The 15,954-nt window shown below is 40.9% G+C and overlaps 1 pseudogene across 1 annotated transcript; it reads right to left on the bottom strand.

Moving 5' to 3' along the window:
* Positions 1–529: 529 nt before the first annotated feature.
* On the bottom strand, positions 530–1,125 carry LOC307053996 (rRNA-processing protein FCF1 homolog; annotated as a pseudogene). Its single transcript has one exon. The product of its transcript is annotated as an rRNA-processing protein FCF1 homolog (transcript).
* Positions 1,126–15,954: the final 14,829 nt, after the last annotated feature.

Here is a 15,954-nt window from a genome sequence, read left to right as displayed (position 1 = left end):
GATGGAGGCCATGTAGGCAAATGAAGATAAGACACTATCAGGAGAAAAAGGACTATTTTACCTATGAGACATTTTTTTTTAATGTGAGCAATTATTTGATTTATAAAAAGATGCAACAGATTTTAAAATGACACAAAATATAATTTTCAAAACAACATTAAAAAGTGAGTATATTTAACCATACTCAGCTCATTACAGAGCATATGGGTGAGTGGAATAATAATTCATGCTATAGCATGTTTAATGAACTGGCAAAAGATAAAGTTGGTCAAAGGAAGGCAGAGGAAATTTGTCTTTTAAGAATTAGAACCGGGCCTCCCTGGTGGCGCAGTGGTTGAGAGTCCGCCTGCTGATGCAGGGGATACGGGTTCGTGCCCCGGTCTGGGAGGATCCCATATGCCGCGGAGCGGCTGGGCCCGTGAGCCATGGCTGCTGAGCCTGCGCATCCGGAGCCTGTGCTCCGCAACGGGAGAGGCCACAACAGTGAGAGGCCCGCGTACCACAAAAAAAAAAAAAAAAAAAAAAAGAATTAGAACCGAGGGGCCCCATAATCATCTGGCAACTGCTCAGTGTTGTACCTATGGTGAGAAATGTACATGATGGGAACTCCAGGGATCTTCCGTATTCTTTGTTTAAGGTCCTGGTCAACTGTGGCCACAATGTAACACTTGTGCTGAGTTACTCTTTGTACTAAGCAGTCAACTGCATAGGTTCCTTTGTGTGTGCATGGTAATCGTTCAAATCTTGGATCCTTGGCAATTCTTAGAGCCACTCAATACTTCTGCCCCAATTTCTCAATTTCAGCCATTACACAGTCAGTTATACAAGGGATACACTTGGCATACAGCCAGTCCATCATTGACTGCACTAAGTCCAGTTTGGCTTTAATGGAAAAGTTGATAAAGTTGGTATCAACCAGGATGTGGTAAGGTGGGCCCAGCTGTGTGCTATATTGGAAGAATAAGCAGGAAGGGTGTTGGGGGACTTCTCTTTCCTTGAGTGCACTGGGATCTTTTGTTTCTTTCTTTTTCAGTTTTAATCTATCCCTTTCTTTAAGCCTCTGATCTCTGAGACTAAGCATTCGCTTCATGTTGCATACTTCCGTGTTTTCTTTTGCTTCCCCATGTTCACGCCACACTGTTGTTTCTCTACCGATGACACATTTTATACAAACCTCACGGTAACCACGAAACATAAATCTAGAGCAGAGACACGAAATATAAAAAAAGAGAACACTGAGAAAAACATCATAGAAACTGCCAGACTGAAATGGCAGACATAAACACAAGGAAAAAGAAACAATGGAGATATAAAAGAACCAGAAAACAAAAGACAAAATAGCAGTACTAAGTCCTCATTTAACAGTAATCCCCCTACATGTAAATGGGTTGAATTCACCAGTCAAAAGAAATAGAGTGGATGGATGGATTAAAAACAAGACCCAACTATATGCTATATCTAGGCGACTCATCCAGCTCTAAAGACAAACTGAAGCTCCAAGTGAAGGGAGGGAAGATGATACTCCAAACAAATGACAGCCAAAAGAAAGTGGGTATAGCCACACCCATCCAACAAAATAAACTTCAATCAAAAAAGGTAACAAGAGACAAAGATGGACATTATAGAGTGATAAACAGGACAATTCATCAAGACATAACAGTTATTAATATATATGCAGCTAATATAACAGCACCAAAATATTTAAAGCAATTATTAACAGACCCAAAGGGAGAAATTGACAGGAACACAACTACAGTTAGAACTTTTAACACCCCACTTATATCAATGGAGATTCCTCAAAAAATTAAGACTAGAAGTACTAAATGATCCAGCTATTTCATTTCTGGATATTTATCCAAACAATACAAAAACACTAATTGGAAAGATATATGCACCCCTATGTTCATTGCAACATTATTTACAATACTCAAGATATGGAAACAATCTAAGTGCCCATAAATGGATGAATGGATAAAGATGTGGCATATATACATACAATGGAATACTACTACTCAGCCATAAAAAGATGAAATCTTGCTATCTGCAACAACATGGATGGACCTTGAGGGCATTAATATGCTAAGTAAAATAAGTCAAGTACCGTATGATTTCACTCATACATGGAATGTAAAAAAAAGAAAACAAAATAAATGAACAAACCAAACAGAAAATACATAGATACAAAGAACAGATTAGTGGTTACCAGAGGGGAGGGGGGTGGGGGAAGGGTAAAATGGGTAAAGGGAGTCAACCATATGGTAATGAGTGGAAACCAGACTTATAGTGATGGACATGCTGCAGTGTATATAGAAGTCAAAATATAATGTTGTATACAAGAAACATATAATGCTATAAACCAATGTTACCTTAACAAAACCAAACAGTGGTTCTCAACCCTTGCAAAATATTAAATTCACAAGGAGAGATTTTAAAAGGAAAAACAGATTACCTGAATCAGAATTTCTGAATTTTAAAAAATCTCCCCAGGTGGTTCTCATAATCAGACATGGTTCAGAAACACTGGTCTAGAGTTTAGAATACCTGCTCCAGGTGGTGGTAGTGTCAGCCCTTTCTCTCCCACAGCTGCCATGGGCATTAGCTTACAGATGGGAAGGAGCTTGGTGCTAACCAAATGCTCACAAATCAAATCAGTGAGAGACGCAGGATCCAGGTGGAATCTGTTTTTTTTTTTTTTTTTTTTTTTGCGGTACGCGGGCCTCTCACTGTTGCGGCCTCTCCCGTTGCGGAGCACAGGCTCCGGACGCGCAGGCTCAGCGGGCCCAGCCGCTCCGTGGCATGTGGGATCTTCCCGGACCGGGGCACGAACCTGTGTCCCCTGAATCGGCAGGCGGACTCTCAACCACTGCGCCACCAGGGAAGCCCCCAGGTGGAATCTTTGATTGACATTCCTAAACACCAGCTGAACTTCCAAAGCATTGTCACTTCTCTACATCAACTGGGAGGAGGGTGGTAGATAAGGACAAGATTTCCCCTGATGAGAAACTATGTCTGCTATATAATTAACAGAGTCATGGTCACATCAGAACTAATACTTCTTAGGAAATATTTTCTATTCAGCTTCCTTGAGATAGTATAACACTCTAAGGATTCAGATTTTTCCTCCTGAAGTCTTTCCAAATACAATTATACTACCTAAATATTCCAACACCTTCAAATACCATCCCACACCAGTCACTGGTAGGTAAATGATATCTGGAGAAATCTTGATGCACTGTTTCAGACTGTAAAAAATTTCCTCTGGACAAATGAATCCTAAATTTTTCTCATCTCCTTCACCATCATAAACAATAGCCATTCTTTAAATCTAACAGTGAGAACCACTGTCTCCACCAGTAATCCTAGGGTGTATTAACATCAAGGTATATTGGTCAGATTTTGTCCATTGGTTTAGTATATGACCATCAATATCTATTTTTAACCTTTCTAGATTTCTGAAGACATTTGGATTCCAAAACTCAGTTCTGTAATGGTTACAAGGTCTTTAACATGGTCTGATGGCTTTTTTTTTTTTTTTTAATTATTTAGGGGGAGATTATTTATTTATTTATTTTTGCTGTGTTGGGTCTTTGTTTCTGTACGAGGGCTTTCTCTAGTTGTGGCAAGCGGGGGCCACTCTTCATCACAGTGCGCGGGCCTCTCACTGTCGCGGCCTCTCTTGTTGTGGAGCACAAGCTCCAGACGCGCAGGCTCAGTAGCTGTGGCTCACGGGCCCAGTTGCTCCGCGGTATGTGGGATCTTCCCAGACCAGGGCTCGAACCCGTGTCCCCTGCATTAGCAGGCAGATTCTCAACCACTGCGCCACCAGGGAAGCCCGGTCTGATGGCTTTTTAACCATTTTCCTTAAATGGTAATGTGTCTTATAATAATTATGTTCTATTTTGTACCCCTTTGCAACAACCCAATCTCACTCTTAGAGAATATCGCATTCCTATCAGGTAGCTTTCCTATTCTCTCCTTCTATTACATGCATTCTAAGGAGTCACTGAAGTCAAAATTGTCTGAACTCAGGTTTCAGGCTCCTCTCATTTAGAAACACTAGCTGGGACATGTCGGAAATTACTTCTTTGGGTCTTCTGACATCTGTCAGTCTCAAAAATCATGTGGGTAGCTATGGCCATAGTCTGTTATTAGAACATATTATCACAATAATAATCACTTTTTAATATTAAAAAGTTTAGACCAATCTAAGTTAAAATTCCACTGAAAATTCTAATTCAAAGCCTTTCCTGCCTTATGATTGTACTCTCTTCCCTCTTCTGCTTCATATTCCTCTAAAATCAGATTGTTGAGATATGGGATTAAAAGAAAGAAGCAATAATCTTTCACGTAACTCATTCTGCTTCAGTCCCTTGTCTTTGATATCCTGCATGGCCACAAGTACAAATTCTTTAGAGGACCTATAGGGAGTGTCCTCGCTGTAGAGTTGTCTGGTGTGGGTCATGTGCTTTCTAGATGACTTTTTCCAATGACTTCACAGATCCAACTTGCCCCTGGGTTCTTCTTACCTAGATGATAGCCTCTGGATTGGGGACTGGTAAATGGCTCAAACCTCATGTCCCTTGACTGATGGCAAACTTGCATGTCCTTGCCAGGCTAATAAAGGCTACACTGCTGTTGCTTCTTTCAATATCTTTGTCAACATGGACTAATTTAGCAAGCTTTTCATCTTTGGGGTAAGAAACAGCTTAGGTCATTACACTCACATATGCATTTGAACTTCCAGGGACACATGTCTGGTCTCCTAAGAACTCTCTTACTGCACTCTGTCCTGTAGACTGATATTCTCTTCTTTTGCTGATCACATAATAAAAAATTTTGTCATGCGATTATTGTCCTTATTTGGTCTTTACTCCAAGAACTTCCTTTGAGACAGCAATTGATTGGGTCAGATATTAAACCCCAGTTCTATCTGCTGTGGCCAAGGATATGGGGTTATGGGGGCCTTGCCCGTTTAGAAGTTTCTCTGGGAGCAGACTCTCTAATCACAGGGCTAGAGCAGATTTACTAAGGGTGAGTGGGGTACCGAGGAAAGAAATAATTTCATGTCCACTATTTCTCCAAAGTATAATTCTCTAAGGTATAAATATCAAGGATAGGAGAGAAGAACTCAGAAATCGGGATACCTAGAAGAGAGTAGATCTTTAATAATTATACTTTGGTTTTTGTAAATTCTTTACTGGCCTCACTCACTCATCTGACAAGGTAAGTAAAATTAGTGGAAGCACCCTGATTAGAGTTTTTAAAGAGACAGGAAAGAAAATGGAAAAATGGACGTTTCTTACAGTAGTTAACATTTGCATAGCCAGTTACAAAACTTAGCCTGCTACTAAGTGAAAGATTTTATTTCAGAGTTTAAAGATCAGTATGAGACAGACAAGTAAACCACGATATTTTGTGGCAATTTTCATGTTGTCTTATAATTACAACTCGAGTCTCAAAGCTAAAGTAAATAGATACATATCATCTCCACAATTTAAAGATCAACACTAGATTTACTCCTGCCTAACTCAGCGAAAGCTGGCAAAACGAGTCTTCTCCCAGTCTTTATAGATAAAGCACTAGACTGGTTTCTCATCGAGTCTGAACGCTCTTCCTCTGGGGTTCATGAAATAACTCTACACCCTTTCAATAAGTTTCTCAATTTTGCCTAAGGTATTTTATGTGAATCTCTGGTACTTGCAACCAAATGACCCCAGACTAAAATATGAAGTACTGTGGTCTTAAGTATAGCTCGTCAGACAACCACACCGTTTTCCTTTTCTAGTCAATACCTAATGGAAGTAACTAGGGAACACCTGGGGTAACGAGACCAACCTCTGAAGGTCAAAATGTGGGGGGGGGGGCTTCCCTGGGGGCGCAGTGGTTGGGGGTCCGCCTGCCGGTGCAGGGGGCGCGGGTTCGTGCCCCGGTCCGGGAGGACCCCACGTGCCGCGGAGCGGCTGGGCCCGTGAGCCGTGGCCGCTGAGCCTGCGCGTCAGGAGCCTGTGCTCCGCAACAGGAGGGGCCGCGGTGGTGGGAGGCCCGCGTACCGCAAAATAATAATAATAATAATAATAATAATAATAATAATAATAATAATAATAATAATAATAATAATTTTTAAAATGTGGGGAAAACCGAAGGTTCAGGTAATAAATCAGTCATCCTGACGGCAAATAAAATAAAAACTGTCAACTCAGCTACATAGGGGAGCAGGCACACTTGAAAGACGTGGGTAATATGAGGGGCATGTCTCACATTTGTCCCTGGCAAAGCCCATTAACAATTCCCAGGAGATAATAACAGAATCTGGGTAATAAAATAAAGTCTAACCTTTTTTTTTCTTTTCCTTTGTGCCTCCTTTGGTTTCACTTGCTCATAGGGTGCTGCGCAGAGGCCTCGCCCCCCGGGAGTTCATGCCAGAGTTCCTAGTGCGAAAGGGCTGCGCCTGACACTTCAGCTCATCAGGCCGTCAACCTGCAGGCAGAAACGCTCCACAGGACACTCAATTTAAGAGGGTAGCAGCGCGCCGTGTGCAGAGACGCTACGCCCGACACGGCACTCTGGAGCGTGAGCTGCGCAGGCGCGCGCACTCGCCTGGCGCGAGCGCCACCCCTTCCCCCTGCTGACGAGATTCCCGCGAAGCAGTTCCGCGCACAGCCGGTCCGGGAGAGTGTGGACTCTGTAGCTCTGGCTCGCGCCTCTCCGTTCTTTAATCAAAGAATAAAGCTTTCCTTTGCTTCTGAGCCGAATTTACCCTCGTTCTATTGACGGAGGACCCTTGTTAGGGACGACTCGGAAGGGTTGGTAACAATTCCTATCATGTGTTATTCCTATTATATACCTTATAGCCCATACGCCATTTTACACGTATTATCTTCCTTATGAGACTATGAAGCTCTGAGGACATAAGTTCCTAATTCATCTTTATATTTTCCCATCAACCAGCATGGGGTCTGTTATTTAGTATATAGTGTGCTTAATAGGTATTTGTCAAGAGTGAAAATGATGGGGAACTAGGATTAGTCTCATTGGAACTAATGGATAGATAGCCCTATCTCAGGGATAGCTTATTTGATGAAAACAAAGGGAATATACCTTAAAAGAAGAGACACTCTGTGTTTCCCTGGTGGCGCAGGGGTTGAGAGTCCGCCTGCTGATGCAGGGGACACGGGTTCGTGCCCCGATCCAGGAAGATCCCACATGCCGCGGAGCGGCTGGGCCCGTGAGCCATGGCCGCTGAGCCTGCGCGTCCGGAGCCTGTGCTCAGCAACGGGAGAGGCCACAACAGTGAGAGGCCCGCGTACTGCAAAAAAAAAAAAAAGAAAGAAAGAAAAGAAAAAAAAACTAACACTTTTTAGCTACCAATTGCCTGATACTCTGCTTTACTCCTCTTGTTGTGGGATATGATTTAGGGAAAATGATCATTGTTTTTTTCCTCCTACATATTCTGGTTGCTGCTCTGATTTCTACCTGTCAAATGAGCAGCCTTCACCCTCTCAGGGGAGGATATGTGTAGCTGAGAAGGGGAAAGAGATATGTTAAAACTCCTCTGAGCCAGGCATTTTGAAATCCAAGCCTTTTATGAGCCAAGCTTTTTGAGATCACAAATGATTTCTGAGCTACAAAAGGCTAAGCCTCTGGAGAATATTAAACATGGAGCCTTGAGGATAAAGTTGGGGGTGAGGGAGGGGAGCTTGCTAAGAGTATTTCCCCAGAGGAAAGGAGATGAAGTTTAATAAGTGAGTAGTGTTATCTGAGGGGAAGGAGCTAGAGTTTGGAAACCGAGGGTGACTGAGACAGCACGTTGTGCCCTACTCTCGGCCTCACCAAGCTCTGGATGGCATAAATGCAGACCACAGAGAGACTTAGGAATCTTGGATCAGAGGAGGAGAGTTTTCCATGAAGCCTGAGGGAGTGCAAGCCTCCAAGATAAGTCCTGTTAGTGTACCTGTTCCCAACCAAAGTCATCATCGTCTTGCAATAGAAGGGTAGAAGGGTCTGGGTCTGGGCCTGCGTCTGGGCCTGGGTCTAGGTCTGGGTCTGGGTCTGGGTCTGGGTCCGGGTCTGGGCCTGGGTCTGGGCCTGGGTCCAGAGCCGGGTCTGGGTCTGGGCCCGGGTCTGGGTCTGGGTCTGGGACTGGGTCTGGGACTGGGTCTGGGTCCAGGTCCAGGCCTGGGTCAGGGTCTGGGCCTGCGTCAGGGTCTGGGCCTAAGCCTGGGTCAGGGCCTGGGTCAGGGTCTGGGCCTGGGACTGGGTCTGAGTCTGGGTCTGGGCCTGGGTCAGGGTCTGGGCCTGGGACTGGGTCTGGGTCTGGGCCTGGGTCAGGGTCTGGACCTGGGCCTGAGTCTGGGTCCAGGACTGGGTCTGGGTCCGGGCCTGGGTCCAGGACTGGGTCTGGGTCTGGGACTGCGTCTGGGTCAGGGTCTGGGCCTGGGTCTGGGTCTGGGTCTGGGACTGGGTCTTAGGCTGGACTTGGTGCTGAAAGAGGCTGGAACTGGGACTGGGAGCAGTGATGGGTCTGGAACAAGGCCTAACCCTGGGTCTGGGTGTGGGATTGTGCCTCGTTCTGCACTAGATCTGCACTAGATTTAAGTTGGAGATGGGTCTGGGCCTTGGGCTGGGCTGGCGCTGAAGATAAGTTTCTGTCTATAAGAGGAAGTCAGGGCTGCTGCAGAGCTGCAGAGGCTTTGCTCTTAATTAAGTTAGTAGATATCAGGAGTGGTACCTAGACTTGCTCTGATAAGGTCACTAAACTGTCAGTGACCAAGAATTTCCTACCAGCAAAGCCATTAACCCCTTTCTCACTCAGACTTTCCTTTAAATCCAGAAATCCTGGTATCTGATTTCAAATAAGAGTTCATCAAGAGCAGAACAAAAGTGAAAATATAGCTTTAGTTACGGCAGAGTCTTAATTAGTTTGCAGTTAGAAGACATTTACGTTTTTTAGCTCTTTTAAATCTTAAACAATTTTCATTTATTCATATTTTATGTTTTAAAGTAATTATTTATTTTTTAATCAAACATGTTACCTTTGGTTGTTATTTATATTGGTTTTGGAATTATTATTATTATTATAAGTATTACTGTAACTTTCATTTCTAAACTTTTGTGGATCTATGATTTTATAAAAATGGGTTATGGATTATGGATTATAGTTATCCATGTTGGAGATGGTACAGCATGCCTTGAGAATAACTCTTTCAATTCCAGCTCTGCCTTTATCTTGACTTTGAATGTGTCGATTACTCTTAAAACCTCACTTTTGACATAACAACCCTGCCTTGTAGGATCGTGAGTGGTCCATCAGCTAGTAAAAACAACATACAGAACAGACAAGCTATACTCCGTAATATCCATTCCCTTCATAGGCGTCACCCTCCACCTGTCCTCACTATCAGAATCCTTCTCCTGCGGAACACAAGCTACTTTGGGCAACTCAGTCTTTTGAGTCCCTCAAAAGTGGTTGTGAATAACCTAGATTGTAAAATCCCCACACTAATTTGCTAAAGTGTAAGTTACTATCCCACTTTGGACTCAGTTTGCTTCTTCTGTTTTGATCTTAGTAAGAGAAAACAACCATTATGAGTTTCCATGATGTCTGGCACTTAGAACTCGTTTACTCACTTAATTTTCACAATGACCTGCAAAGGTGTGTTATTATCCCTATTTAATTTGAGGAATATGAGCCTGAGAAAGACTTAATCACTTGCCCCTAGCTATGTAGGTATACCTGACCGAGTCAGAATTTGAAATAAATACCTTCTGACCCTGCATAGGAAGCCCCAGACCTATTCCTGCTCTCTCATTGCTGGGGCACTTACAGAGGTGACAGTGCTCCCTGACTCATAGTCAAGTGCCTGCCTTTGGTTTCTGACCTTTCCTAGATTCCTCTGACCCTCAGCTTTCCTTCAGTATTGTGACTTAGCTTCTTCTGTCTTGAATCTGAGCCCCATGTCTATGATTCACTGTTAGGTATTCTCTTCGTGGGGTGCCTAAAGGTAGAGTTTTTAATGTATGTAAAAAATTGATTTGGTTTGGACTTATGTAATGATGTAGAAATTAAGACATATGATATAAAAACTAAGAAAAAGAAATACAGCAACTCTTGATTTTCACAAGAGGGTGTGTGTGTGTGTGTGTGTGTGTGTGTGTGTGTGTGTTATTTAAGATAAATTACAAATTCTGGGGCAATTTTTTATCCCCATCTAGTATAATAAACTGCTGCCTACACCAGTCTGTTTGTTTTTAAAGAATGCAAATTAATTTTAATATTGGAGTAAGGCATTTTAAAGGAAGGAAAATCTGTTGTTAAAACATCATATAATTCAGATTTCATTTGTATTCCACTTTGAATACAATTGCCTGTATGTTCTTCATCTAGGAACACAGATGGCAGAAATATGTTTATATATTCACATTTTTTATATTCCTTATAAATTTCATTCATAATCTTTGGCACTGTCAACTGACACAGTTTTATTCATTGAGATTCTAAGATATGTGTAGAACTACCTGTTTAATTGCTCTGAATACAAGTCCAGGAAAGTCAGGGTCATGAGGAAATCATTAGTCATGACCTTGAAGAGTTAATGTAGCAAAGAAAATCAGGAAGAAAGATTTTGTCGACAACCGATTATTACTCAACATCATTTTTTGGTAAAAGACAAAAATATTAAAAGGTAAAACAGAAAGCCTTATCAGCTCTTATTAATGTGCTTAGCATGGCTGACACAGGGGTGATAGTTGTGTTGGCCACCAGTCTCTGTAAGGACTCATCAGTACCTTGGTCTCTGGAATTACCCTAGGAAAGAAATGAGAACTCTATTTTCTTTTACTGTTTTTCATGAAGTGCAACATCAGGATAGTGGACCTTTAAATTAACTTGACCAACCATTGGCTATTAAAAACAGATTGCTAAAGGTTGCTGAAAAGGAAAAATGAGTAGAGAGATTTAACAAATATCGTCTTAAGATAGCAGTGAAAAGGAATTCTGTAGTCAGAGCCAGATTTATATATAATAAATTGTCTAAATGCTAACCTGCTATAAATTCTATGGTTTTAGGAAAATATAATAAGAAATTAACTCATGCCTAAAATCTCACACCATCTTTGTTTTCCTTTCAGGTTAGAGTTTTGAACTCTAATTAATGTGAATAACTCTCCCTGAGAGGTAATGTCACCCAGTAATTGGTACAAAGTTGCTTAAAAGAGAACCAGAGGAGGGTGGTATGAGTGATCCCATGAGGCAGTGTCACTGCTCAATCTCATACGTGCTGATTTTCTTGGGGATTGCCAGTTCATTACACCAGCATGAATGAACATCTGAAGCAGGTTTTCCTAGGAGAGAGAAAACAAAGTATAGTTGGACCACACCAAAAGAAAATAATGACATGGGGCACATAGACCATAGCTGCCGAAAATTATATGGAGAGCACAGTATTTAAGGTTAGGGGTTTTGGAATTATGCATGCCTGGGCTCAAATCCTTCATCCACCAACCATTTGTGGAGACAAGATACATAGCTATGCTATGAAATAGACTCCTCAGCTGTATCTGCTAGGGTTGTGGATAAGATTAAAGAAGAAAATGATATCATGAGCATAGTATAGGATTTAGCTCCATAAACAGAAAATGTTTGGCTCTTGGCAGCTAATATTAATTCTTTTATTATCATCATCACCTCCAGTGCATGGCAGGAGTATGGATTCTGGAGTCAGACTATTAAGGTTCAAATCCTTTCTTCATCAGTTACTAACTCAGTAACCCTTTGCAGGATATTTACCCTTGATGTGCCTTAGTGTCCTCATCTGTATAATGAAGATACTAATAGCTATCTTATGAGTTTGTTAAGAGGAATCAATGGTTTAATACATGTGGACAATTGAACAACTAGATCCTGTAAATAGTAAGCACTCTGTTAGTTTATAGTCCATCTGTATAATTTTTTTTTGCGGTATGTGGGCCTCTCACTGTTGTGGCCTCTCCCGTTGCGGAGCACAGGCTCCGGATGCGCAGGCTCAGCGGCCATGGCTCAAGGGCCTAGCCGCTCCGCGGCATGTGGGATCTTCCCGGACCGGGGCATGACCCCGTGTCCCCTGCATCGGCAGGGGGACTCTCAACCACTGCGCCACCAGGGAAGCCCCCATCTGTATAATTTTAAATGGTGTAGAGGAACTCTGAATAGGAGATCAGTGGCAATTTGAACATAAAATAGGATACTTTTTAGCTTTTTAGGAGAGTGATTTTTTTTTCGTATGACTGTCCAAACTAACCTCAGGTGCCTGAAGGTTAGGATTAATTTTTTTTTCTAGGACTCTGTTATGCTTGGAGCAGTACCTCCAGTCATAGAATCTCCAAGTAGGAGGAAACCCAGTGGTTTTTCTGGCCTATGTAAGACATGCACACTCTTTATAGTACCTTGGACAACACAGGGCATAGCCAGTGAAGGTGAACATATTACTTTTCAAGGCAGCCAATTTTCAGACAGTCATAGGAAAGAAAGTTGGTTCTTGTCTGGAACTGAATCTCAATTCCCTTCTAACCACTGGACAAGTCCAGCCCTAGAAAGCATCACAGACTAAATATAGTTTCTCTTCCTTATGGAAATTATTCAAATATTTGTGAATAGCATCCAGGTCTATTCCTCTCCCCTGTGTTAGGCTGAGTTTCCCTTTTCTTGAAGCTAAGTTCCTTCCATTGTTGCTTGTATAAGAACAGCATGGAATCCTTTGGAGTCATATTGGGTGGACATCAAATTTCCATGTGCTTAACCTGGGCTGTTTATTAGATCCCTCTTTAATGCCTCATAGAGATGGAAGTGGTAATACCTAACTTAAAAATTGCATTAGGGATTAAATGTGTGAGTGTATGCATAATACTAGACACAACATAGGTGCTCAATGATAACAATAACTACATTGGTAATTATTGTTTTACCTAGAATGTTTCTTCTGCTATTCTTGGCCTTCTTTGATGAAAGTGTTCAATGTGTCAACATATGAAGAAAGAAAAATAATTACTTTCGTTTTTCGTACTGTTCCTAGGTGTGGTTTAATCTTAGATTTTAAGACTAAAATGTCATAGAGACATTTGAAATCACTTCTAATTAATAAATTTTGTGAAAGTTTCAGAGTGCTTATTATGTGTCATTCACTGCGTTAAGTGCATTAGGTGCATCATGCACTGTCTCCATTACAATAACTCTATGGGGCAAAAGGCATTTATTTATTTATTTATTTATTTATTTATTTATTTATTGGCTGCGTTGAGTCTTCGTTGCTGCACGCGGGCTTTCTCTAGCTGTGGTGATCAGGGGCTACTCTTCATTGCAGTGAGCGGGCTTCTCATTGCGGTGGCTTCTCTTGTTGCAGAGCACAGGCTCTAGGCACGGGGGCTTTGATGCTCCGTAGCATGTGGGATCTTCCCGGGCCAGGGATCAAACCCCTGTCCCCTACATTGTCAGGTGGATTCTTAACCACTGCATCATCAGGGAAGTGCCCAAAAGACCATTATTTTCCTCATTTTATAGAAAAGCAAACTGAGATTTAGTGATACTAAGAAGCTTGTGCAAATTCACATAGCTGTTAGGTAGCAAAACTATTATTATCCAAGTCTCTCTGATACAGCATATAGCACAAGTGGTCCACAGTCAGGTGTGGGGTTGCTGGCACAATCCATGGTCCTATGAATTTTTTTTTTAATTTATCAACTGAAGCTGTCTTCTAGGATAAAGTCCTACTCTAATGGGAAACTTCTGGACATTGAATCCAAATGGAGGACAGTGTCAATGGGAATAAAGGAGAGAAGATTCCTTATATAAGGAATGGGTGGGTCGGAGGGCAAAGCCAGGAGATCTCAGGAAGTATATGACAATTTTAAAATTTACTTTACAAAAAAGCAGGGAAGAATAGGTTCTAGAGCTGGGGTGCTGGAAGAGCTGGAGAGTCCAAAATAACTCCTTTCACATAGTTGCTTGCCATTTGCAGGGGCCTTAGCTGAGACTCTCAGCAGAGGTCTTGACCTTTTTCAGATGGGTCTATCATCAAGGCTTCTTGAACTTCCTCAAGCCTTATGGCTGAGTTATAAGAAGAAAGCAGAAAGCAGAAGCTGTCAGTTCTCTTAAGTCCAGGACTCAGAATTTCCAAGAAATCAGCTTTGCTGGTCAAAGCACCACAAGACCAACCCAGATTCAAGGTGTGGGGAAATAAATTCCACCTCTCAAGAGGAGAGTACCACATTTGTCAAGTAAGAAAAGAACTGATGGAGGCCATCTTTGGAGACTATTTACCATATATGCTTATACTAAAATGCAAAGAATGAACCTAAAAGTGTATCCAGTTGTTGATATAACTATGCTGAGAGAAACTATTCCAAAACTGATGTTAAAATGTAGTACTAGATTATACATCTTTAGTAGGTATATTTTAAGGACAAAAATAACAACAAAGTAAAATATATATCTTAAAATGATTTTAGAAATCATACTATTTGTGGTAGTGTTGGTATTGACAATCTGGGACTTGTGTATAAGCTGGAAAAAAAGAAAATTATATGATATTTAACTTTATCATGTTATTAAGAATCAGGATTTGTGGCATGGGAGAAATAAGACAGTATAAACTCATGATGTATTTTATCTTATTTTTTTATATTTTACCTTAAAAATATTGTCCACTGAAAATTTCTGAAAAAATAAGCAACCTAGAAGAAATACACATTTAGCACTCAGTTGAAATATTATGTCTCACTAAAAAGAATGAGAGTTCCTTGGGAAAATGGCTGATTCTGGTGGTACGAAATGTGCAAGATGGGCATACCAAATAGCAAGGAAACCATCAAAGACATAAAAAAATCATACCAGGACTTCCCTGGTGGTCCAGTGGTTAGGACTTCACCTTCAAATGCAGGGAGTGCGGGTTCAATCCCTGGTTGAGGAGCTAAGGTCCCACATGCCTCGCGGCCAAAACATCAAAACATAAAACAGAAGCAATGTGGTAACAAATTCAATAAAGACTTTCAAAAAATGGTCCACATCAAAAACAAAAAATCTTAAAAAAAAAAAATCATACCAAAAGTACTCAGGAGCCCACTTGAGGAATTTCTCAGTGGCCAAATGAGGGACAATTTGGCCGTAAACAAGGATATAACTATAATAAATTTAAACATATCACATAGTTTAAATCTACAAGTTCCTAATAATAGTTTAAAAAAAGCTTATAGCTCAATATTGGAGGATGCTAGGAAGCCAGCTTATTATTTTTAAAACTGGTAAAGGAAAAGAACAAGCATTTATCCTTTCTCTTCTATATGTATTTGGCTACTCCTGGGTAACCATATAGTAGATGTGTAATGAGCCTCTTTATAGAAGTATTGTAGTTAATAAGTAATGAAAGAATATTAGACTTAGATATCACCATATTTCAATTCTCCAAAGAAATAGTGAATGTATCCATTCATAATCAATGGCCTCTATCATCACAGTATAGAGAGAACCAGACCTCTTGATGAAAGAACAAAACAGCATTTATGAAGTAGTCTTGCAAAAGCATCCAAGTAAAAAGTGAGCAGCAAACTGATTAAGGCTCCAGATTCAAAATCCAATTTATAAGAAACTCAGTAATCAGAGAAACATGTTAAATGGCAGTCACAAGGATGTAGTTGGCAAGATTCAGACCACAGGAAAACCTACAGAATGAGCAACCTAATTTATTCAACAAATAAATTATAATAAAAGATACAGAGAAGATGCCTACAGATTTTAGAGACATTAATCAATTACAATGTGTAATTTTAATTTTAAAAGTAAAAAAGAATTTGTTTTACACACATACACTATATTATATATATATACATGTGTGTATATATATGTGTGTATACACACACATATACACATTATATACTTATTGTGTATATGTATACATTATACACTTTATGATATGTATCACATTTTTT

The sequence above is a fragment of the Hyperoodon ampullatus genome (assembly GCF_949752795.1).
Source record: "Hyperoodon ampullatus genome assembly, chromosome: 5".
In the NCBI taxonomy this organism is placed as follows: Eukaryota; Metazoa; Chordata; class Mammalia; order Artiodactyla; family Ziphiidae; genus Hyperoodon; species Hyperoodon ampullatus.
Note: the sequence above shows the minus strand (reverse complement) of the source record. Positions and strands in the feature narration are given on the sequence as shown.